This window comes from Budorcas taxicolor, chromosome X (assembly GCF_023091745.1).
Source record: "Budorcas taxicolor isolate Tak-1 chromosome X, Takin1.1, whole genome shotgun sequence".
NCBI lineage: Eukaryota > Metazoa > Chordata > Mammalia > Artiodactyla > Bovidae > Budorcas > Budorcas taxicolor.
In genome coordinates this window covers 58,580,391-58,604,835 of record NC_068935.1, presented here as the reverse complement: position 1 = coordinate 58,604,835, position 24,445 = coordinate 58,580,391, and positions in this window count along the sequence as shown.

The window sequence follows — 24,445 nt, the reverse complement described above, 5'->3', positions numbered from 1 at the left end:
TAATCTTGTTGAACAGATAGGGGGAAACTGAGAGAGAAGGCAGTTTTCCCAAGGTCAGCCAACATGATAGTGGCTAAGCATTTCACTGTTACACTATTTGGCCACTTCACATCTAGAGAAGCAAATTCTTCAGCCTGGATCTCTCAACCTGAGGCTCTCCACTTCATCCTGAGCACTGGCTTTCCCCCAAGTCATGACTCCATCTGCAGTTGACTAGTGCCACTCACCTCAGGCTACGTCTGAGGCCTAACAAAGAGGGAAGTCAGGGCAAGCTTCATAGAGGTGAGCTGGCCTTTAAAGGCTGGGGAGAATTTGAGCATGTAAAGATGAAGTGAGAAACAGTCTTAAAGACACAGAGGAGAAACACAGAGGAACACAAAGAATGGCTTCTCAATCTAGGACTGATCTTGATGGGAACGAGAGTTCTCATATCAATTGTTGTCATTACGAATATTATTTTTACTCTCAGCGTTTTCATCAGAACAATCATATACCCTGCCATTAATACTTGAGTCATTTGGAAATGCCTCTTTTTTTAAATGATACACATTTTATTTTTAAAACTTTTTATCTTATATTGGAGTATAGCTGATTAACAATATTGTGATGGTTTCACATGCACAGCAAAGCGACTCAGCCATACATGGATCCATTCTCCCATCCAGACTGCCACATAACACTGGAAAATCCCCCATCTTGTATTGTTCCATCACTGCTATGAAGGTCACACTTATTCTATGGTGTCATTACAACCTACAATGACTAACATAAATATTTGAGTGTGTTTGTGTTGCAGAATTATGGAAATACAATTAGCTACAGCCTCCCTACACTCATTGTAATTAGATCTGGCCTCATAACTTCCCATACCGTAACAGAATACCTGACGTATCAAGTGTGTTCTCAGAAAAAGCAAATTTTTAGTTTGTTTCCTTGAGGTCAAGGACCTTCAAGAGAATGACTGAGGATAAGGTTGGGGTGGTCAGAGGATAAAGAAATATCAAGAACTACTGCCTAAAGAAGCAGTGAGATGACATCAAAAAGCACAAGCAATGAAAAAGAAACAAGTTGGACTTCATCAAAATGACAACTTTTGTATATCAAAGGACACTATCAAGAAAGTGGAAAGACACCCACAGACTGGGAAAAAAGAATTGCAAATCATACATCTGATACAAGTCTACTATTCAGAATATTAAAAAAAAGATTTAAAAAAAACCTCTCACAACTCAACCATAAATATGATAAATAGCCCAACAAAAAATTGGAAAATGGACTTCCCTCGTGGGTACAGTGGATAAGAATCCCCTGCCAATACACGTAACATGGTTTTGATCCTTGTTCTGGGAAGATCCCACATGCCATGGAGCAACCAAGCCCGCGCCACAACAATGAAAGCCTGTGGCACAATTACTGAAGCCCGTGTGCCCCAGAACTGGTGTTCTGCAACAAGAGAAGCCGCCTGAATGAGAAGCCCACACACCACAGCTAGAGAGCAGCCCCTGCTCACCACAACTAGAGAAAGCCTGCACATAGCAACAAAGACCCAAAGAAACCAAAACTTTTAAATAATAAATAAATAAATAGGGCAGTAGATCTGAACAGACATTTCTCCAAAGAAGATATCCAAATGGCCAAAAAGCATATGAAAACATGCTCAACATCACTGGTCATCAAGAAAATGCAAATTACAGCCACTATGAGATCCTATTTCACACCCACTATGATGGCTACAATTTTTTTTTTTTTAGTTCTACCAGTTTATTGTTACCAACCCATCTCCCTCCACCTTCATACACACATGCTCAGTCATGTAACCCCATGGACTGCAGCCTGCCAGGCTCCTCTGCCCATGGACTTTTCCAGGCAAGAATACTGGAGTGGGTTGCCATTTCCTTCTCCATATGGGTACAATTTTTAAACGGAAAAAACATGCTGATAAAGATGTGGAGAAATTGGAATTCATATATTTCTGGTAGGAAAGTGAAATGGTTTAGCCACTGAAGAAAAGAGTTTGGACGTTCCTTAAGAAGTTAAACATAAGTTGTTGCCATATAGCTCAGCAATTCAACTTCTAGATGTATGCCCATGAGAAATGAAAACATATGCCCATGCAAAAACTTGTACACAAATATTCATAGGATCATTTATTATATCCCCCAAGTGAAAACAATCCCGATGTCCACTAGTGGACAAATGGACAAACAAAATGTGGTCTCTCCTACAATGGGATATTATTCAGCCATTAAAAGGAATGAAGTACTAACACATGCTACAACATGGATGAACCTTGACAATATACCAATTAAAGAAACCAGACACAAAAAGCCAGATATTTTATGATTCCATTTACATGAAATATCCAGAATAAGCAAATGTATAGAGATAGAAAGCAGATTAGTAGTTGCCAGGGGATTGGGTTCGGAAGGAATGAGGGTGGGTGGCTGCCAAAGGGAACAGAATGTCTTTTGGAGGTAATTAAATTTTCTAAGACTGACTGCAGTGATAGCTGTACAACTTATTGTTGTTCAGTCACTCAGTTGTGTCCGACTCTTTGTGACCCCATGAACAATAGTACACCAGGCTTCCCTGTCCTTCACTATCTCCCAGAGCTTGCTCAAACTCATGTCCATAGAGTTGATGATGCCATCCAACCATCTCATTCTCTCATCCCCTTCTCCTCCCGCCCTCAATCTTCCCCAGCATCAGGGTCTTTTCTAATGAGTCGGCTCTTCACATCAGGTGGCCAAAGTATTGGAGCTTCAGCTTAAGCATCAGTCCTTCTAATTAATATTCATGATTGATTTCCTTTACAATTGACTGGTTTGATCTCCTTGCAGTCCAAGGGACTCTCAAGAGTCTTCTCCAGCACCATAGTTCTAAAGCATCAATTCTTCAGGGCTCAGCAGTACAACTGAATATACTTAAAACATAAGAGTGTCCTGGATTGGGACTTCCCTGGTGGTCCAGTGCCTAGGGCTCCATGCAGGGGGCCCATGCTGCTCCCAATGCAGGGGGCCCAGGTTCAATCCCTGGTCAAGGAACTCAATCCCGCATGCCACAGCTACAGATCCCACGTGCTGCACCTAGGACCCAGCACAGTCAAATGGATAAATAAAGTAAAATAGAGTGTACTGGGTTGTACACTTTAAGAGTGAACTTTATGTTATGTGAATTGTACCTCAAAAACTGTTATTTAAAAATGCAGTCAGAATTGCAGCCAGGTGATAATTCAGCTTCCTGAGCCCCATTATAGCCAGTCAAATTGGCTATAGGTCTGACCAATTTTGGTTTCCCTGGTGGCTCAGACGGTAAAAGCGTCTGCCTGCAATGTGGGAGACCCAGGTTCAATTTCTGGGTCGGAGAGATCCCCTGGAGAAGGAAATGGCAATCCACTCCAGCACTCTTGCCTGGAAAATCCCATGGATGGAGGAGCCTGATAGGCTACAGTCCATGGGGTCACAAAGAGTCGGACACGACTGAGCGACTTCTTCAGCAGCTACAGGTTGGATTCCATGGAATGTCTGTTGTCACCATGCTCTCATCCCCTCGCTGAACCCTTCTCTTCCTCCCAGCCTTTGAGAACCAGGCCTGTGAGCCAGGTCCTTTCCCCTGATGCCTCTACCCCTTTGTTTGCTAAGTCCTCACCACCCTTCTCTAACTTGTTATAAAAGACCCCATTCTGCCCTGTCCCCGAGTGATATGAGGGAATTCCTGCTTTCTACTTATCTGCTCCACTAGTTGGTTACCACAAGCAATGACGAAGAAAAGTTCACCATTACTGGATGTGTGAATATCTCCAGATACTTGCTCTCAGAGTCTGTTGGTTTGGGAGTTTCTCATTCTTCAATGTCTTACCTTCTTAGCAGTAGCTCCAGCTACAAAGGCCTTCCCTGTATCCTAATTGCCAGTGCCAATTGCCCTTATTTTTTTTATATTAAAAATCCATTTGTAAACGTATTTCAGCAGCTCTCCCATCTCAGCATCTTTGCTAATTTAATCTCCCTCCCCCTTGATTAGCGCCGCAGGGGGCTGACCAGAGCAGGAGGCGCCCAGCTAATCGGATCACTCTTTTGTCTGAACATGATGCTCAGCAGGAACTCGCTGGGATGCACTGGGTCAGACCCAGGGCAGATTAAATCTTCTGCCAGCTAGCTCTCAGGACCAACCAGGGGAGGGACCTGGCAGCAGACAATGAACACATGGGTCTCTGGTCTGAAGGGGCTGATGCAGAGTGGTCTGGGCAACTGTTAGGTGGGGTTGCTGGAATTGGGGGCTCTGAGAAGATGTGATTTGATGAGAAGGAGAATTTCCCAGCAGATGGAACACTGCTTCTCATCTGACCTGTTCACTCCCCGCTTCTCAGAACCCCTTCACATGCTGAGCTGTGGCAGAGAGTGCACTGAACAGCAAATTGGGAGACTGGGTCTTGTTCTTCACTCACTGTGTGTCTCGGTAAGTTCCTTGACCTCCCTTGGTATCACATGTCTCAACCCTGGCTAACCATCCCTACCCTGTTGTTGTCATTTAGTTACCAAGTCGAGCCCAACTCTCTTGCGACTCCATGGACTGTAGCCTACCAGGCTCCTCTGTCCATGGGGATTCTCCAGGCAAGAATACTGGAGAGGGTTGCCATGTCCTTCTCCAGGGGATCTTCCCGACCCAGGGATGGAACCCTCATCTCCTGCATTGTGGGCAGATTTTTTAATCACTGAGACACCAGGGAACCCCAATCCCTACCTTACCCATCAAAATGTTGATGAGGACCAAATGAAATTTAAAATTAAAAATACTTTAGCGAGCAGGTATTATTTGTCAAGCACTGCTCGAAGGAAGTATTGTTCTTAGCCCTTTGCAGGTATTAAGTCACTTAATTTCCTCAACAGCCCCACGAGGAAGGTTCCACTGAAATTGTATGGAACAGATAGGGAAACTGCAACAGAGAGGGCAAACCTTTCCCAAAGTCACACAGCACATTAGTGGCCAAGCGTTTTGCCACTGCACTATTCAGCCTCTCCCAGTCTATAAAATCAAGCTCCTGAGCCCTGGTTCTCGGCAGGTAGGAGAGGGGTAATCATCCTTCTTATTCCATGGTGCTCCTCTCATGCCATTCTCCTCCTCTTCAGCGACTCACTCCACCCATGAAATTCTACCAACCTCCTCCCCCCTGGTTGGTGACGTTCCATTGAGGTCACTAACCACTTCCTTGTCATTCATTCACTAAGCATTCATTGAGCCCCCACTGTGTGTCAACACTGTGTTAGATGCTGGGACACCCTGGTGAACAAAGGCAGACCAGAACCTGCTCTCATGAACTTGCAGTCTGGTCAGGGTGGGTTTTGGCTCTCTTTTTTTTAAGTAAGCTTTTTTTTTTTCTTTTGAGATAATTGTAGGTTCTCATGCAGTTGTAAGAAATAACACAGCAATGCCATTTATCCAGTTTCCCTGAATCTTTTGCAAAGCTATCATATAACATCATAAACAAGATCCGAGAGTTCCACAAATAAATGAAGAACTGCAGCAGAGATCAGCACTCTGAAGAAGAGGTAAACACATGGTGCAGTGAAAGAGTAGCTTAGTGAGCTGGTCTGAATTGGGGAGGTCAGGGAAGGCTTCCCTCCGACTGTGATGGTTACAAGAGACACTGTGCCAGAAGTTAACCAGGGACTTCCCTGGTGGCCCAGTGGTTAGGACTCCACACTTCCACAGCATGGCACCCAGGTTCGATCCCTGGTTGGGGAAGATCTCAGAAGGGGTGGCGAAAAGGATAGAAAGAAAGTAAACTAGGCAAGGATGAGAGAGAAAGATTTCCAACAAAGGGAGCAATGTCTGCAAAGGGCTTGTAGTGAGAAAAACCAGGATCCCCTAGGGCCCACTCACTCCTCAACACACTCCAACCTGGTTTCCTTCTCCATCATGTTACAAACAATTTCTGTCCTGGCCTTCGTTGGTCACCAAGTCAGGTGGTCAATTTTTGATATTTATCATACTTGACTCACACACCATCCTTCTGGAACCCTCCTCTCCGTGACTTTCAGCACACAGGACTCTCATGTTTTACCTCCTGCTGCTCCTTTGCAGGCTCTCCTTCCTTTACTCAAGCTCTAAACCTGGAAACCAGTGGGAGAAACCCTCTCAGAAGAGGGGCAACAGGCCAGAGCTGTCGAGAAGTCCTAGAAGACAAGAACCTCTTTGAGTCTGGATCCCTGGCCCAGTATCAAGCACCCAGCCATGTCCCTGGCACAGCAAAGGCACTCAAGGTTTGTGAAAGGAGGGAGTTGATGCTTAAATGTTTCCTTGGTAATAAACAACACAGGCAGTAGCGCTTCAAATGTTTGTTTGCTGCAGGGCAGGGCACCTCTAGGACATATGGGTACTCCTGTCTATATGGATGATTTGAGTCACTGAAATCAGCAAGCCAGCGCCAGTCTTGAGACTCACTCTCTCTGGCTGCTTGCTAGCCAGCAGAAGTGATAGTCTTTCCAGACAGAAATCCTAGAACCAGGGGCCCCATCCTGGGGCCCTGGGATGGTTCCATAGGCAGGAATCCTGGAGCTTCTGGGGACATTTCATTGACCTCTGTGGGTGGGGTCAGAGGAGACGATCCAAGACCCTAGAAAGGAGTGAAGCGGAACCAAGACTCATGAAGATCTGAGACTGGGCATGGGGCTCCCTGGAACTGGTTTAGGGAATCCTTCAGGGAAGGCTTCTGCCCGCAATGCCAGAGACCTGGGTTCGATCCCTGGGTCGGGAAGATCCCCTAGAGAAGGAAATGGCAACCAACCCTGGTAACTCTTGCCTGGAAAATCCTCTGGACGGAGAAGCCTGGTAGGCTACAGTCCATGGGGTCGCAGAGTCGGACACGACTGAGCGACTTCACTTTCTTTCATTCTTTCTTTCCGGTAAGGCACTGCCATGCCTGAGATACAGGACTCAGGAAGAAGGGTCCCCAAAGCTGAGACTCGGAAGGGGAAAGTGTTCTGCGACTCTGTGTAGGGAAGGATCCCCAAGAGACGGTCAAGAAGGACCTGCGTGGACTAGCATGCACCCACCGGCCGCCCCACCGGATTATCCGAGTCAAGGGTAGCGCAGCCGGCAGTGCGCAGACTGACCGCAGGGTGGCGGGCTCGTCCAGTGGTGGGGCCCGGGCGCTGCCGCCCCGCCCGTCAGCACTTCGCTGCAGAGTTTGTATTCCGAGCGCGAGTCTTCGCTCCGTGAATTATTAAAGCCCAGACTCCAGGCACGCCTCGCCCTCTGCGGACCTGGCTCTGCGCAGCACAGGAGGCCGGCCTCTGGCTAAGCCTCAGCCCCCGGGGTTAGAGTTAGAAGGCCTCGGAGGTCATCTGGGCCCACCCTCTACTTTGGGAGAGGCATCCACAGGGGACGGGGCCCTCCCCAAACTCTGCTCCGGGGCACCCAGGAGTGGAGGTACGGTATCGAGGAATCCCGAACCGTCTGGGGCCCTTTGCAAAATTCTAGACGTCCCCGGTCCGTGCAGGAAACTCGAGATCCCCCTGGCAATGTTCCCCATCTAGCCGTTATCCTGATGTCTTGCTTCCACTTCCACCCGAAGCTCCCAAGGTAGAATGCTTCCTCCCCCGCACCATCCCCCAAAAATAGTCCCCAGCCCAGGCATACCAGCTGATCCCTGCCCTAAACGACTCGGGGGCACAGCCAACGGGGGGTGGAGGGATGGGGGTGCGTCTTCCCAGGTTTCTGCTCAGGGCACACCAGAGAAGTCCACTGGAGTTATTTGATGGGGGAGATGAGAGGACTTCATTCTCCTTCTGTCTCCTTCAGAAGGAACCGGGCGCTGAGAGGGGAAACTGAGGCAGCTCTCCAATTAAAGAGCAGTCAGCCTTTCTACTTGCCTTCCAGGCCTGGAATCTTATACCAGCTCCTGCATCCATTCCCAGCTCTTACCCCCACCCCCCACCCCCTGCCAGTACCTTGGATCCAGACCCCTGAAGGGTTTTCATATTTATCCTCTCAATCCTCATATTTATCCTCTCAGTCTGCAAACAGCAGCCTTGCCTTAGGGAGTGCCTTTCTAAGAAAATCCTGAAGGACTAGATCTGTCTGTCTCTTTTTTAGAGTGGAACATATTTGGCCAGCTCCAGACACGACGGCAAGCATAGTTGAACCCCAACCTGCCAAAGAAATGTCAACTTCCAGCCTTGAAAATCTACCCTGCTCAATTCCTGCCCTTATCCCAGAGACAGGGTTCCCAGTTCAGTAGTTCAGCCCAGTGAATGGGACCAACCCATGCCACCTGCCAAGCTGTTTCCAACACAACAGCCAGACAACGAAAATAGAAGTCGGGTCCCATCCCTCCTCTGCTCAAAACCCTGCACCAGCTCCCATCTCACCCAGAATGAGAGCCCAAGTCCTCCCCACAGCCTACCAGGCCCCTTCTGTCTTCTGGCCCTGACTGCTACTCTCATCTCTTCACTTTATCCCCTCACCTTGTTCTCTAAATCAGCCACACAGGCTTCTTAGCTCCTCTGCAAACAAGCAAGGCATATTCCTGCCCTTGGGTTTTGCTCTGACTGTCCCCTCTGCTGGAATGTACTTCCCTGATACCAACTTCATTTTTCCAGTCTTTAATCAGTGGCCTTCTCTGGTGATCAGTCTGCTGGTTCTGTGTGTGTGTGTATGTTTTAATTGAAGTATAGCTGATTTACAACATTGTGTTAATTTCTGTTCTACAGCAAAATGATTCAGATAAATATATATATGTTCTTTTTCATATTATTCTCCATTCTGGTTTATCACAGAATATTGAATATAGTCCCCTGGACTATACAGTAGGACCTTGTTGTTTATCCATCCCTATTATACTAGTTTGCATCTGCTAATCCCAAACTCCCAGCCCATCCCTCCCCACCCCCCTCCCCTTTGGCACCCACAAATCTGTTGTCTAGGTCTGTGGGTCTGTTTCTGTTTCATAGATAGGTTCATTTGTGTCATATTTTAGATTTCACATATAAATGGTATCTTATGATATTTATCTTTCCTTGTCTGCCTTACTTCAGTCTATATGACAGCCTCTATGTTCATCCACCTTACAACAAATGGCATCATTTCATTCTTTTTTATGGCTTAGTAGTATTCCATTATGTATGTGTACCATGTCTTCTTTACCTATTCATCTGTCAATGGACATTTAGGTTTTTTCCATGTTTTGGGTATTGTGAACGGTGCTGCTATGAACACAGTGGTGCATGTATCTTTTCTAATTATAGTTTTGCTCTGACCACTCTGTTTAATACCCATGACTCTCTGCACCCTACTCTTCTTTTTTCCATAACACTTGCTAACATACTATATTGTTTCCTCATTTATGATGCTTCCTTTATATCTATCTCTGCCTGCTATGCAGTCAACCTCAGGAGGGCAGGGATCCTAGTTTGCTTCACTGATGTATCCCAATTTCTAAACCAGTGTTGAATGAATGAAAGAATGAATTAATGAATGGAGGCATACATTCCGATGGGAGCAGTTCTTAGAAGCTCTAAGAGGTTGTATACTCCTAACGCCCATACCTGTGACTCTGGATGTGGCCTGGGAGAATCAGAGCTGGTTGAGAGAGGAGCCCACTCCCAAGGGACTCATAGCCAGGTCCATGCATGCTTTCAATCGCAAGCTGCCTGTCATCCTTGCCACAGATACATAAATGTACATTCCAGGGGAGTTGCAGTGAGGATCGGGGAGTCAATGTTGACAGCAGACTCCAAAAACATTTCAGGGGTCAAAGCACGTCTTTTTGCCAGATAATCCTGGAAATTCACCACCCTTGCTAAAATTGTTTTTGTGTGAAACAGGCTCTGAGGTTTGAAAAAAAAACACAGACTGAAAAGCACTCTGGAAACACAACCCCAAATTTCTCAGGCCTAAACTGAAAACGTGACAATGGTCCCACTAAAGGGACACATCGTCCAATTACATATGGGAAACCGCACTCTGGCAGGACAACTTCATTCTGAGTAATGTCCAAAGGACAATTTCTAGAGCAATTGATCAGCCCGTGTGCAATGCTTCATCGGGAGCAGATGTGCGCCTTGTTTTTCTCATTACCATGATTTACTGTCTTCTGGGCTTATTAAAGACAGAGGCAGGAGACCACTTTGGTGTCTGTGTCCTGGGGGGATGGGCGAGAGGGAGGAAGAGGGAGGGAGCGAGGGCCAGACTAAAGAGCTTGGGAGATTTCCACGCTGCGCTGGTGGTATGGCTTCTGGCTGCTGCTACCCACAGCTGCCCTCATCCTGGGCTGATGGGTTGGTCCACTTCATGGAGTGTTCCTCATCACTCCCCCTTCAACACACACAGCATCTGTTTCTACCGAAGCAAACATAGCCCCATTCTGCTCCGTGACTAACCACCACGTGAGAAGAGAAAGACATGCCATCATTCTTCTCAGCTCCACTCAGGATACCAGGAATCAGTTTTATTTAATACGCTTGTATGTTTTCGAATCCCCTGTTCCCCAGTCATGTCAACCCAGATTCTCTTCGTCAGGGCTTCGGTGGCTTCATACACATAGACACATTCACACACATGCTCACTCATAGAAACACACACACATTTGCTCACACAGTCACACACACATGAATTTATGCACACCTGCACCTGGTTACTTACATCTATATCTACTCACGCATTCATTCACAAACACACTCATGTCCTCATACAGACATACACCAAATCACTCATAGACACAAACACACACCCATACTCACAGTTGCACTGACACTCTCAAAATCATACACCTGTGTTCACATATGTCCACTCCCCAGAATGGATGTTGCCTTAGGCAACATTATTTCCTTGCCTGGTTCCTCTGTGCTCTTCTGTGGGATGGAAACTGGAGACGGGAGGGGAGAGTGGGAAAGAGTTGGAGAAACAGGTAAACTCACACTTCTCAATCTTTTCTGGCTTACAATCTCTTCTCATAACAATAATACTAATAATAAAACATTTCTAAGAAATAAATTCAGACTTTTTGCATTTTAAAGTTGACATATGTTCTTCCTCTTCACGTGTATTTGTTATGAAGCATAAAGCATGATTTGTCAACAATCCCTTTTAAATGACATTGAGCATGATGAGCTTGAAGATCCAATGTATATTAAGATGTAGATTACATCCAGCCTCGTGTTACAGGAGCAAGTAGATGCAAAAGCTGCTTTTGTGAGCCAATGTTTGAGATTCTCTAATTTTAAAAATTGTTTTTCATTTACAGATCTCATGTATAAATGATTAGCTAAGAAATGACAGTTAAAGCTACTAGTTATAAAGACTTACCTCCAAAATACTTTGCTAGCCTTTACTTCAAATAAATGAAAAGTTGGATTGGCTATTGTTGTTCCTTAATCTCTCAGTTGTGTCTGACTCTTTGCAACGCTATGGACTGTAGCCCACCAGGCTCCTCTGTCCGTGGGATTCTCCAGGCAAGAATACTGGAGTGGGTTGCCATTTGCCCCTCCAGGGGATCTTCCCAAACCAGTGAATGAACTGTTGTCTCCTGCATTGGCAGGCGGGTTCTTTACCACTGAGCCACCAGGGAAGCCTAATTGGCTATAATTGCCGCTATGTTTTCTCTTTTTGACATTGCTTTTTGAAAGAAGAGAAACTTCCTGGTGTGTTTTATGGGGATTTTGGTGACATGAATACAATTTACTTATCTGCTGCAAATCATCCTGGGGTAAGTTTGCAAAATTGTTATCATTTTGATCCTCCTAATTAACTTGAATTTGAATACCAGGTATTTCTTATGCCTAAAGCCATGGCCCTTTACAGATAACCAACAATTTATTTACATAAGAATAAAACCAATTTACAACTGTATAATGAGTCAAAGTGACCATGGGGATAGTGGTATTTAGCTGAATTATAAACTGATATTAGTCATTTCTGGGCTTCCCTGTTGGCTCAGCCAGTAAAGAATCCACCTGCAATGCAGGAGACCTGGGTTCGATCCCTGGGTTGGGAGGATCCCCTGGAGGAGGACATGGCAACCCACACCAGTATTCTTGTTTGGAGAATCCCCATGGACAGAGGAGCCTGGCAAGCCATAGTCCATGGGGTTGCAAAGAGTCAGACGTGACTGAGCGACTAAGTACATTAGTCATTTCTATTCTAAACCCCACATATGTTAATCACTTAATACTCATTGAGATGCTTTCAAACTGTTCTAGATTTAAATGGGAAAATGTTTACATAATTCTAATGAAATAACCTTTCATTGAAATTGAACTGGGAATGATTATCATCTTCAAGTCTAGAAAACTCATGGCACACCATCACTGACCCAAGCTAAGTGATGTTGGTCACGGCCATGACAGTCGGACAGGTGACAACAGAGGTGCAGGGCTGCAGGACAAGGCCACAGCTAGAAGGCAGGGTACCAGGGCAGGAACATCAGGAAAGCTGGATGTGAGTCCTGTCTCCCCTACTAGCCTATGTGAGCCTGGGTAGATGACTGCTTCTCTTGACCTCTGTCCTCAGAAGTAAAAACGGAAAGAATGCAAACCCTCTCCCCCTTAGCTGACATCATTTGTATAATCAGAACCCAACTGTGTCCGACTTGGAATCATCAGAAACCCTGCAAACTATGCTAAGGGTTTTTGAGTGGGGTCCAGAGCTAGCAAGGGTCACACCATAGCACAGACCAAGTACTTGGGCGTAGGGATGGCTGGCAGGGATCAAGAGCCATCTTGTTCAGTACACAGGGTCCTGACTACAGCTAGACTGCTGCTGCTAAGTCGCTTCAGTCGCGTCCGACTCTGTGCGACCCCATAGATGGCAGCCCACCAGGCTCCCCCGTCCCTGGGATTCTCCAGGCAAGAACACTGGAGTGGGTTGCCATTTCCTTCTCCAATGCATGAAAGTGAAGTCGCTCAGTCGTGTCTGATTCCTAGCGGCCCCATGGACAGCGGCCCACCAGGCTCCTCCGTCCATGGGATTTTCCAGGCAAGAGTACTGGAGTGGGTTGCCATTGCCTTCTCCACAGCTCAACTAGTTCACACCAAAGGATGTCTTTGTGGTCTCCCAACCTCTGCTGGAATGAGCTTAAGAATGCACCCAAATTGCCTGTGTGCTTTGATAGAGTGATGGCCCTTTGCTTACAAGGAACTGCTCTGGACACAGAAGCTGGAGAAATGATCAGTTTCCTTAATCTTCATTCTAAAGCATGAATCAGACTCACATGTACACACCGCTATACTTAAAATGGATGACTAACAAGGACCTACTGTATAGCACAATATTATGTAATAACCTATGTGGACCCCAAAAATATTCACAACCTAAAAGTTGAGAGTTATGTATTATTCAGCTGGAATTTTTAGGACTTAAGCCTGGTAGGCAGCATCTCCAGTAACCCTTAGAGGACTACTCTGAGGAGGTGGGGGAGGAGAAGCCAGGCTATATAGAAGTTTTGGAACAAAGGGCAGTTAGTCTGAATGTCAAAAGTGGTTTTGTAAATTAAAGAAAATCAGATAACCCAGGTTAAGGAATTCAGCACTTTCCTATGTATGGGAAGATGCCGGAGTCTGGGCTCACTGAAATCATTCCTCTGATACACATCTCAGCTATCTGGGGCCAATGTTCTGTGTTTTTCTTCCCTGAGTTTCCCCAGGGCTCACCAGTTCACCCTCCGTGGTAGCTGCAATCGCTAATGACTGTGACATCCTTCGTTTACTGGTATGGCAGGAAATATTCCATTTATCACCTAAATGGAAAAAGAATTTGAAAGAGAAATTAAAAAATAAACCACCCATCAGTTACAGAGCAAGCACGGAATGTACACTTTGGGGACTCTTGCCTCACCAGGCCCAGGTGGCACTTGAGATACTTCCTGTGAGCAGCCCAGGGAGTCAGGAACATGGGTCAGTTCCTTCCTTGTCTCTAGAACACAATACAACAATATTAAGACAATTTTGAAATGAAAGAAAAGTATCCATCACCCCCTATTCGAACAGAGCTTTCATTTTCTCCCCTTTAGACCTCCCCACAAGCAACCATACCAAGTACTGTTATTACCATCAGATACAAAAGATATTACCTGCTGCTTTTTCTCCCCTCAAACTGCATCATTAATAATTCCACGTTGCCACAGTTTTTGCCGTTGTCATTTTATTAAAATAACATTTTCTGGTAATGCAAGGAGCGCATGTGCTTTTCAGAAAAGTGAAGAAACACGTACAAAAAAAGAAGAAAATAAATATCATTGTAACCCACCATGTTTTCACATACGTGAAGCCTCTGGTGGAAGCTTCAGATCCATCAGACAGCACCAAGATTCTGTCCATGCCTGGAAATGGGACCCGGGAAAGATCGGGCTGCACAAACAAGCAGTCTTGGGGCTGGGCATGTGGGCTGCTCTCGCTCGGGAGCCCCAGAAATCACTCTCTTCCTGCAGAGGCTTCCAGAAGCCACATCACCCTCTGGGCCAACAAGGCCTCACCTGATCTGGCGTCCATAACCTGTTTGAAGTCACCTCCTTCCACCCCTCCTCACTCCCTCTGCTCTCAGGACACCAGCCTCCTTGTTGCACCTCCAACATTTTTAAGCACAGTCCTGCCTTAGGGCCTTTGCAAGTGCTGTTCCCTCTGCCCTAGATATCTGGGGAATAGCTCCCCAACCTGCTTCACAACACCTCTGCAGACAGACCGTCCTTGACCATTGACTCAAACAGCATCCTTTACCCCTTGCTCCACCTTGATTGTGGTTGTTAGCACACACCCCTTGCAGACATGGTTCCTATGTATTTGCATGTTGTTTGTTTCTTCCCTAGTAGCTCAGTTGGTAAAGAATCCGCCTGCAATGCAGGGGACCCCGGTTTGATTCCTGAGTCAGGAAGATTCACTGGAAAAGGAATAGGCTACCCACTCCAGTATTCTTGGGCTTCCCTTATGGCTCAGCTGGTAAAGAATCTGCCTGCAATGCGGGAGACCTGGGTTCAATCCCTGGGTTGGGAAGATCCCCTAGAGAGGGGAAAGGCTACCCACTCCATTATTCTGTCCTAGAGAATTCCATGGACTATATAGTCACAAAGAGTCAGACACGACTCAGCGACTTTCACTTTCACTTTTTGTTTAATGTCACACTCCATTAGGATGTTAGCTCCACACAAGAAGGCTCAGACCCTGTTGTTCACTGCTGTATCCCTATCCCTGGCAGAAGCTTAATTGTTGGATAGACAAGCTCAGGTAACCCCACCTGAAATGTCAGGTAAGAGAAATGAAAGCACTCACCTTATTTCCAGGAGGAAAATAATTTTATCGTGTTATCTGATTACAAGGGCAATATTCATTACAAACCTTTAGAAAATAGAGTGACTTGTTAAGCACAAAGCAAAACATGTGTAATTTGGTTTTCCTGGAAAAAAATCACTGTTACTATTAATATCTTGATATGTTTCTTCTCTCCCTCTCTCTCTCATCCCCTTTATAGATGAATACATAGGTAGGTAGGTGATCTAGATAGAGATACATATTTATAGAGATACATATATACAAACACCTCAGAAAATGGAATTCATGCTTTACAAGCTATTTTGTAAGATTACTCTGCACTGAATATCCTTGTAGCTCAATCTTTGCCCACATCCAGAATTATTCCCTAAGGATAAATTACTAGACACAGAATCGCTGGGTCAAAGCAAATGAATAGTCACACGGCTTGAGCTATGGGCTGACAATTGCCTTCCAGAAAGACCAAACCGTTTGCACTCCCCATGCTAAAAGACAACACCCGCTGTCTCATACTCATGCTGACATTAGCCATTCCACCTTCTTTAAAAAACTTGCTATTTTGATAGGCATTATTGCTTTGCTTTGGACTTCCCTGGTGACTCAGTGGTAAAGAATCTGCCTGTCAAGGCAGGAGACACTGGTTTGATCCTCAGGTCAGGAAGATCCCCTGGAGAAAGGAATGGCAACCCACTCCAGTATTCTGGCCTGGGAATTCCCATGGACAGAGGAGCTTGGTGGGCTATAGTCCACAGGGTCACAAAAGAGTCAGACATGACTTAGCAACTAAACGACAATAACATTGCACTTCTCTGTTTATTAGGGAGGAGGAACTATTTTTTCACATTTGTGGATCCATTGAAGTTTATTGTTTTGACAGTCATTATTATTCTGGGGCACAAGTGAGCCCAGTCTTTACTGCCTCCCACCCTCGCCAGCCCTCCTTTGTGCCCTAGTTGCCTCCCAAACTTGATAAATGACTTTGGGACGGGGGTTACCTTTGGGAAGTGACTATGTCATTTTAAATAGAAGATGCCTCAGACCTCATAGGACTGGCTTGAGAGTTAATTGCATGGTGTGCGTAAGGTAGTTAGCATACTACCTAGTGTTTAGTAAGTCCTAGTAAAAGTACAAGAAGACATACTGATACTGTGTGTAAAATAGAAGACTGAGAACCTACTATATAGCTCAGGGAACTCTACTCGGTGCTCTGTGCTGACCTAAATGGGAAGGAAATCCAAAAAAGAAGGGATATATGTATACATATAGCTGATTCACTTTGCTGTACAGTAGAAACTAACACAACATTGTAAAGCAACTGTTGTTGTTGTTATTATTGTTCAGTTGCTAAGTCATGTCCAACTCTTTGCAACCCAATGGACTGCAGCAAGCCAGGCTCCTCTGTCCTCCACTATCTCCCAGAGTTTGCTCAGATTCATGTCCACTGAGTTGGTGATGCTATCTAACCATCTCATCCACTGCCTTCATCTTCTTTTTTTGCCTTCAATCTTTCCCAGCAACAGGATCTTTTCCAGTGAGTCAGCTCTTCCCATCAGGTGGCCAGAGTGTTGGAGCTTCAGCTTCAGCATCAGTCCTTCCAATGAATATTCAGGACTGCTTTCCTTTAGGATGGATCTCCTTGCAGTCCAAGGGACTCCCAAGAGTCCTCCAGCACCAAAATTCCAAAGCATCAATTCTTCAGTGCTCCACCTTCTTTATGGTCCAGCTCTCACATCCATACATGACTACTGGAAAAAACACAGCTTTGACTAGATGGACGTTTGTCACGAAGTGATGTGTCTGCTTTTTAATATGTTGTCTAGGTTTGTTACAGCTTTCCTTCCAAGTAGCAAGCGTCTTTTAATTTTGTGGCTGCAGTCATGGTCCACACTGATTTTGGAGCTCAATAAAATAAAGAAGATCACTGCTTGTACTTTTTTCCCCTTCTATTTGCCATGAAGTGACAGGACCTGATGCCTTGATCTTAGTTTTTTGAATATTGAGTTTCAAGCCAGCTTTTTCACTCTCCTCTTTCACCTTCATCAAGAAGCTCTTTAGTTCCTCTTCACTTTGTCCCATTAGGGTGGTATCATCTGTACATTTGAGGTTGTTGATATTTTTCCCAGCAATCTTGATTCCAGCTTGGGATTCATCCAGCCTGGCATTTCGCATGATGTACTCTGCATACCTGGGAAAAACTCCAGGAGATAGTGAGAAACAGGGAAACCTGGAATGCTACAGTCCATAGGGTCACGGAGTGTCAGACATGATTCAGTGACTAAACAATACCATCACTCTGCATATAAGTTAAATATACAGCTTTGACATATTCCTTTCCCAATTCGGAACCAGTCCATTGTTTCATATCTGGTTCTAACTGTTGCTTCTTGACCCACATACAAGTTTCTCAAGAGACATGTCACGTGATATGCTATTCCCATCTCTTGAAGAATTTTCCACAATTTGTTGTGATCCACATAGTCAAAAGCTTTAGCATAGTCAATGAAGCAGAAGTAGATGTTTTTCTGAAATTTCCTTGTTTTCTCCATGATTCAATGAAGGTTGACAATTTGATTTGTGGTTCCTCTGCCCCTTCAGAATTCAGCTTGTACATCTGGAAGTTCTTGGTTCATGTATTGCTGAAGCCTAGCTTGAGGGATTTTGAGCATAACTTTGCTAGCATGTGAAATGAGCACAACTGTACAGTACTTTGAACATTCTTTGGCATTGCTCTTCTTTGGGATTGGAATAAAAACTGATCTTCTTCCAGTCCTGTGACCACTGCTGAGTTTCCCAAATTTGCTGATATATTGAATGTATCACTTTAACATCATCATCTTTCAGGATTTGAAATAGCTCAACTGGAATTCCATCACCTCCACTAGCTTTGTTCATCTGGAGAAGGAAATGGCAACCCACTCCAGTATTATTGTCTGGAGAATCCCATGGACAAAGGAGCCTGGTTGGGCTACAATGGTCACAAAAGAGTCAGACACCACTGAGCAACTAACATACACCTTTGTTCATAGTAATGCTTCTTAGGGCCCACTTGAATTCACACTCCAGTATGTCTGGCTCTAGGTGAGTGACCACATTATTGTTGTTATCCAGGTCATTAAGACTTTTTTATATAGTTCTGTGTATTCTTGCCACCTCTTCTTAATCTCTTCTACATCTGTTAGGTTCTTACCATTTCTGTCCTTGATAGTGTCCATCCTTGTGTGAAATGTTCCCTTGATAGCCCCAATTTTCTTGAAGAGATCTCTAGTCTTTCCCTTTCTATTGTTTTCCTCTATTTCTTTTCACTGTTCATTTAAGAAGGCCTTCTTATCTCTCCTTGTTTATCTCTGGAACTCTGCATTCAGTTGGGTATATCTTTCCCTTTCTCACTTCCCTTTCTCTTCTCTTCTTTCCTCAGCTATTTGTAAAGCCTCCTCAGACAACCACTTTGCCTTCTTGCATTTCTTTTTCTTTGGGATGGTTTTTCACTGTCTCCTGTACACTGTTGCAAACCTCCATCCATAGTTCTTCAGGCACTCTGGCTGCCTACTCCAATAAAAATTAATTCAAATAAAGCACAAAAAGAAAAAATAAGTTGGTATTACATTACTGTCAGTAATCTCTAGGGTTGTACAATTGGCTATAATTTGAGCTATTCATTTGGAATTAGTTTTTTAGATCAAGGATTTTACCAAATCTTTACTAGAATATTTGTCCAGTTTTATCAAATATCTCTTTAGCATCTATTGAAATTATCATGTGTTCAGTCACCTTTGAACTATTGGTTGATGTGATGTTAACAGTGATATTATCTAACAATGAAGCACCCCTACATTCATGGATTCATTCCATGTGAGAAAATATTTACATGCCAGGCACTGTTCTATGCACCGGGGGTGCAACAACACAAAAGAAAATAAGACAAACCAACTCTCTGCTCTCTTTCTAGTGGGAGAGTCAATAAATAAATATAGAATGCCCATGCAAAAGACAAGAACATACTGGGAATGGTTTGAGGAATGACAAAATGACCTGCATGGCTGGAAGCCTTTGGAGAGTATGGGGAGGGGGTCTGATTTATGTGTGGAAAAGGTTCTCTCTGACTGGTGGGTGGGAACTGGGTTGGAGAAGAGCAAGAGTGGAAACTCCTATCCAAGTCTGAGCTACTGGGGGACTGTTGTAGTTCCATATGAATTTTAGGATTTCTTTTTCTATTTCTATGAAATATGCCATTGGAGTTTTGATGGGGATTGCATTGAATCTATAGGTGAATTTGGGTAGTATGGATATTTTAACACCATTAGTTCCTCTGATCTATCAATATGGGATATCTTTCCTTTTTTTGTGTTTTTTCCCATTTCTTACAGTTGTAAGGGTACAGATCTTTCATCTCCTTGTTTAAATTTATTCTCAAACATTTTATTGTATTTGATTCTATTTTTAAAAGGACTGTTTTCTTTATTTTTCAGATAGTTCATTGTTATTGTATAGAAATACAGCTGATTTTATATGTTGATTTTAAATGCCGCAATATTACTGAATTTGTTTATTAGTTATAACAGTTTTCTGATCGAGTGTTTAGGGTTTTCTAGAAGGGATGGAGCCAAAGCAAAAACAATACCCAGTTGTGGATGTGACTGCTGATAGAAGCAAGGTCTAATGCTGTAAAGAGCAATTGCATAGGAACCTGGAATGTCAGGTCCACGAATCAAGGCAAATTGGAAGTGGTCAAACAGGAGATGGTAAGAGTGAACATCAACATTCTAGGAATCAGTGAACTAAAATGGACTGGAATGGGTGACTTTGACTCAGATGACCATTATATCTACTACTGTGGGCAGGAATCCCTTAGAAGAAATGGAGTAGCCATCATGGTCAACAAAAAAGTCTGAAATGCAGTACTTGGATGCAATCTCAAAAACGACAGAATGATCTCTGTTCATTTCCAAGGCAAACCATTCAATATCACGGTAATCCAAGCCTATGCCCCAACCAGTAATGCTAAAGAAGCTGAAGTTGAATGGTTCTGTGAAGAACTACAAGACCTTTTAGAACTAACACCCAAAAAAGATGTCCTTTTCATTATAGGGGACTGGAATGTAAAAGTAGGAAGTCAAGAAACACCTGGAGTAACAGGCAAATTTGGCCTTGGAGTACAGAATGAAACAGGGCAAAGACTATTAGAGTTTTGCCAAGAGAACACACTGGTCATAACAAACACTCTCTTCCAACAACACAAGAGAAGACTCTTCACATGGACATCACCAGATGGTCAACACCAAAATCAGATTGATTATGTTCCTTGCAGCCAAAGATGGAGAAGCTCATTACAGTCAACAAAAACAAGACCAGGAGATGACTGTGGCTCAGATCATGAACTCCTTATTGCCAAATTCAGACTTAAGTTGAAGAAAGTGGGGGAAACCACTAGACCATTCAGGTATGACCTAAATCAAATCCCTTATGACTATACAGTGGAAGTGAGAAATAGATTTAAGGGACTAGATCTGATAGATGAACTATGGATGGAGGTTCATGACATTGTACAGGAGACAGGAATCAAGACCATCCCCATGGAAAAGAAATGCAAAAAAGCAAAATGTCTGTCTGAGGAGGCCTTACAAATAGCTGTGAAAAGAAGAGAAGCAAAAAGCAAAGGAGAAAAGGAAAGATATAAGCATCTGAATGTAGAGTTCCAAAGAATAGCAAGGAGAGATAAGTAAGCCTTCTTCAGCGATCAATGCAAAGAAATAGAGGAAAACAACAGAATGGGAAAGACTAGAGATCTCTTCAAGAAAATTAGAGATACCAAGGGAACATTTCATGCAAAGATGGGCTCCAAAAAGGACAGAAATGGAATGCACCTAACAGAAGCAGAAGATATTAAGAAGAGGTGGCAAGAATACACAGAAGAACTGTACAAAAAAGATCTTCATGACCAAGATAATCACGATGGTGTGATCACTCACCTAGAGCCAGACATCCTGGAATGTAAAGTCAAGTGGGCCTCAGGAAGCATCACTACAAACAAAGCTAGTGGAGGTGATGAAATTCCTGAAAGATGATGCTGTGAAAGTGCTGCACTCAATATGCAAGCAAAATTGGAAAACTCAGCAGTGGCTACAGGACTGGAAAAGGTCAGTTTTCGTTCCAATCCCAAAGAAAGGCAATGCCAAAGAATGCTCAAACTACCGCACGATTGCACTCATCTCACACACTACTAAAGTAATGCTCAAAATTCTCCAAGCCAGGCTTCAGCAGTATGTGAACTGTGAACTTCCACATGTTCAAGCTGGTTTTAGAAAAGGCAGAGGAACCAGAGATCAAATTGCCAACATCCGCTGGATCATCGAAAAAGCAAGAGAGTTCCAGAAAAACATCTATTTCTGTTTTATTGATGATGCCAAAGCCTTTGACTGTGTGGATCACAATAAACTGTGGAACATTCTGAAAGAGATGGGAATACCAGACCACCTGACCTGCCTCTTGAGAAACCTATATGCAGGTCAGGAAGCAACAGTTAGAACTAGACATGGAACAACAGACTGGTTCCAAATAGGAAAAGGAGTACGTCAAGGCTATATATTGTCACCCTGCTTATTTAACTTATATGCAGAGTACATTATGAGAAACTCTGGACTGGAAGAAGCACAAGCTGGAATCAAGATTGCTGGGAGAAATATCAATAACCTCAGATATGCAGATGACACCACCCTTATGGCAGAAAGTGAAGAGGAACTCAAAAGGCTCTTGATGAAAGTGAAAGAGGAGAGTGAAAAAGTTGGCTTAAAGCTCAACATTCAGAAAACGAAGATCATGGAACAGTGGAAGCAGTGTCAGACTTTATTTTTGGGGGCTCCAAAATCATTGTAGATGGTGATTGCAGCAATGAAATTAAAGACACTTACTCCTTGGAAGGAAAGTTATGACCAACCTAGATACCATATTCAAAAGCAGACATTACCTTGCCAACAAAGGTCCATCTAGTCAAGGCTATGGTTTTTCCAGTGGTCATGTATGGATGTGAGAGTTGGACTGTGAAGAAACCTGAGCACCGAAGAATTGATGCTTTTGAACTGTGGTGTTGGAGAAGACTTTTGAGAGTCCCTTGGACTACAAGGAGATCCAACCAGTCCATTCTAAAGGAGATCAGCCCTGGGTGTTCATTGGAAGGACTGATGCTAAAGCTGAAACTCCAATGCTTCGGCCACCTCATGTGAAGTGTTGACTCATTGGAAAAGACTCTGATGCTGGGAGAGATTGGGGGCAGGAGGAGAAGGGGATGACAGAGGATGAGATGGTTGGATGGCATCACCGACTTGATGGATGTGAGTCTGATTGAACTCCGGGAGTTGGTGATGGACAGGGAGGCCTGGCATGCTGTGATTCATGGGGTTGCAAAGAGTCAGACACAACTGAGCAACTGAACTGAACTGATAGATAAGATCATATCATCTGTAAAGACAGTTTTACATCTTCCTTTCCAGTTTTAATGCTTTTTATTTCTTTTGCTTGCCTAATTGCTCTAACTAGGAGTTCCCGTTCTGTTGAATAGGAGTGGTGACAGTGAGCACTATTGTGTCGTTTCTTATTTTAGAGGAAAGTTTTCAAACCTTCACCACTGAGTATGATGTTACCTGTGTACTTATCACATATGGACTTGATTATGTGGAGGTACATTCCTTCTATTCCCAATTTGTTGAGATTTTTTATAATAAACAAATATTAAACTTTGTGAAATGTTTTTCTTGCATCTATTGAGATTACTATGTAATTATTATCCTTCATTTTATTAATATAGTATATCACATTTATTGATTTGCTCTTGTTGAAACATCCTTGCATCCCAGGGATAAACCCCACTTGATCATAATGTATAATCCTTTCAATATGCTGTTGAATTTAGTAGTATTTCGTTGAGAATTTTAGCATTTGTATTTATGAGTGATATTGGCCTATAGTTTTCTTTTCTTTTAGTGTTTTGATATCATGGTAATGCTGGCCTTGTGAAATGAGTTTGGGAGTGTCCCCTCCTCTTCAGTTTTTTTAAGAGTTTGATAATAACTGACATTAATTCTCCTTTAAATATTTGGTAAAATTTACCAGGGAAACAATCTTATATTGGAATTATCCTTGTTTGACAGTTTTGACTACTGATTCAATTTCCTTACTCATTATCGATCTGCTCAATTTGTTTATTTCCACATGATTCTGTCTTGATAGGTTGTATGTTTCTAAAAGTTTATCCATTTCTTCTGGATTATCTAATTTGGAGGAGACATGGAGATGCTGCCAGAGATACCACCCAAAGCAAAGAGAGAAGGGAGAAAATACCCTGGCTTCTCCCTCCTCTTGCTTTTCGATGTCAGGTCAGTTCTTCCCTTTGGCCAAAATTTAACTGGCAGCCAACAGGCATGCAAGCCTGAAGAATGCCAGCTCCTCGTGATTCAAACCAGAGCAAGGAGAGGGCAGAGAATTAATCTGAGAACAAACAGGCAAATGGCCAGCACAGGTTTCTTAAATTAGTCACAAAAAGCACTAACTAAAAGAAGAAAAATTTACAACATTAAAATATAGAACTCTGGCTCATTAGAAGTCTCCTTAAAGAAAATGAAAAGACAAGCTACAAATTGGGAGAAGATATTTGGTAACACATATGATTGACTAAAGATTGTTACGTAAAGGACTACAAATCAATAATAAGGAAAAAACTCCAAATAACTCAACAGGTAAACAGGCAGAAGACATGAACAGACATTTCATAAAAGAGGAAACACATATGCCCCGTATCCATATGAGCAGATGCTCAACCTCATTAGCAATCAGGGAAATGAAAACCTAAAGTACAGTGAGACGTCATTTTAGACTGATTCAACTGGCAAATTTTTAAAAGTCTGGCAAGTGTTGGAGAGGATGAGGGACATCAGAATGTCTTATGCTTTTCTGATAAGAGTAAAAATTGGTACCACCACTTAGCCAAAACAATTTGGCCTAATATTGTGAAGTAGGATGTTTGTATCCCCTACAATGTAGCAATCACTTCTAAGTACAAGAAAAGGCCTGTATAAGAATGTTCGCAGCAGTACGGCCCACCACAGCACAAAACAAGAACAACCCAAATGACAACAGGAGAATCAATGAACAAATTATGGTATATATACATAAATGCAATAGACTGTCATTTTGCTTCT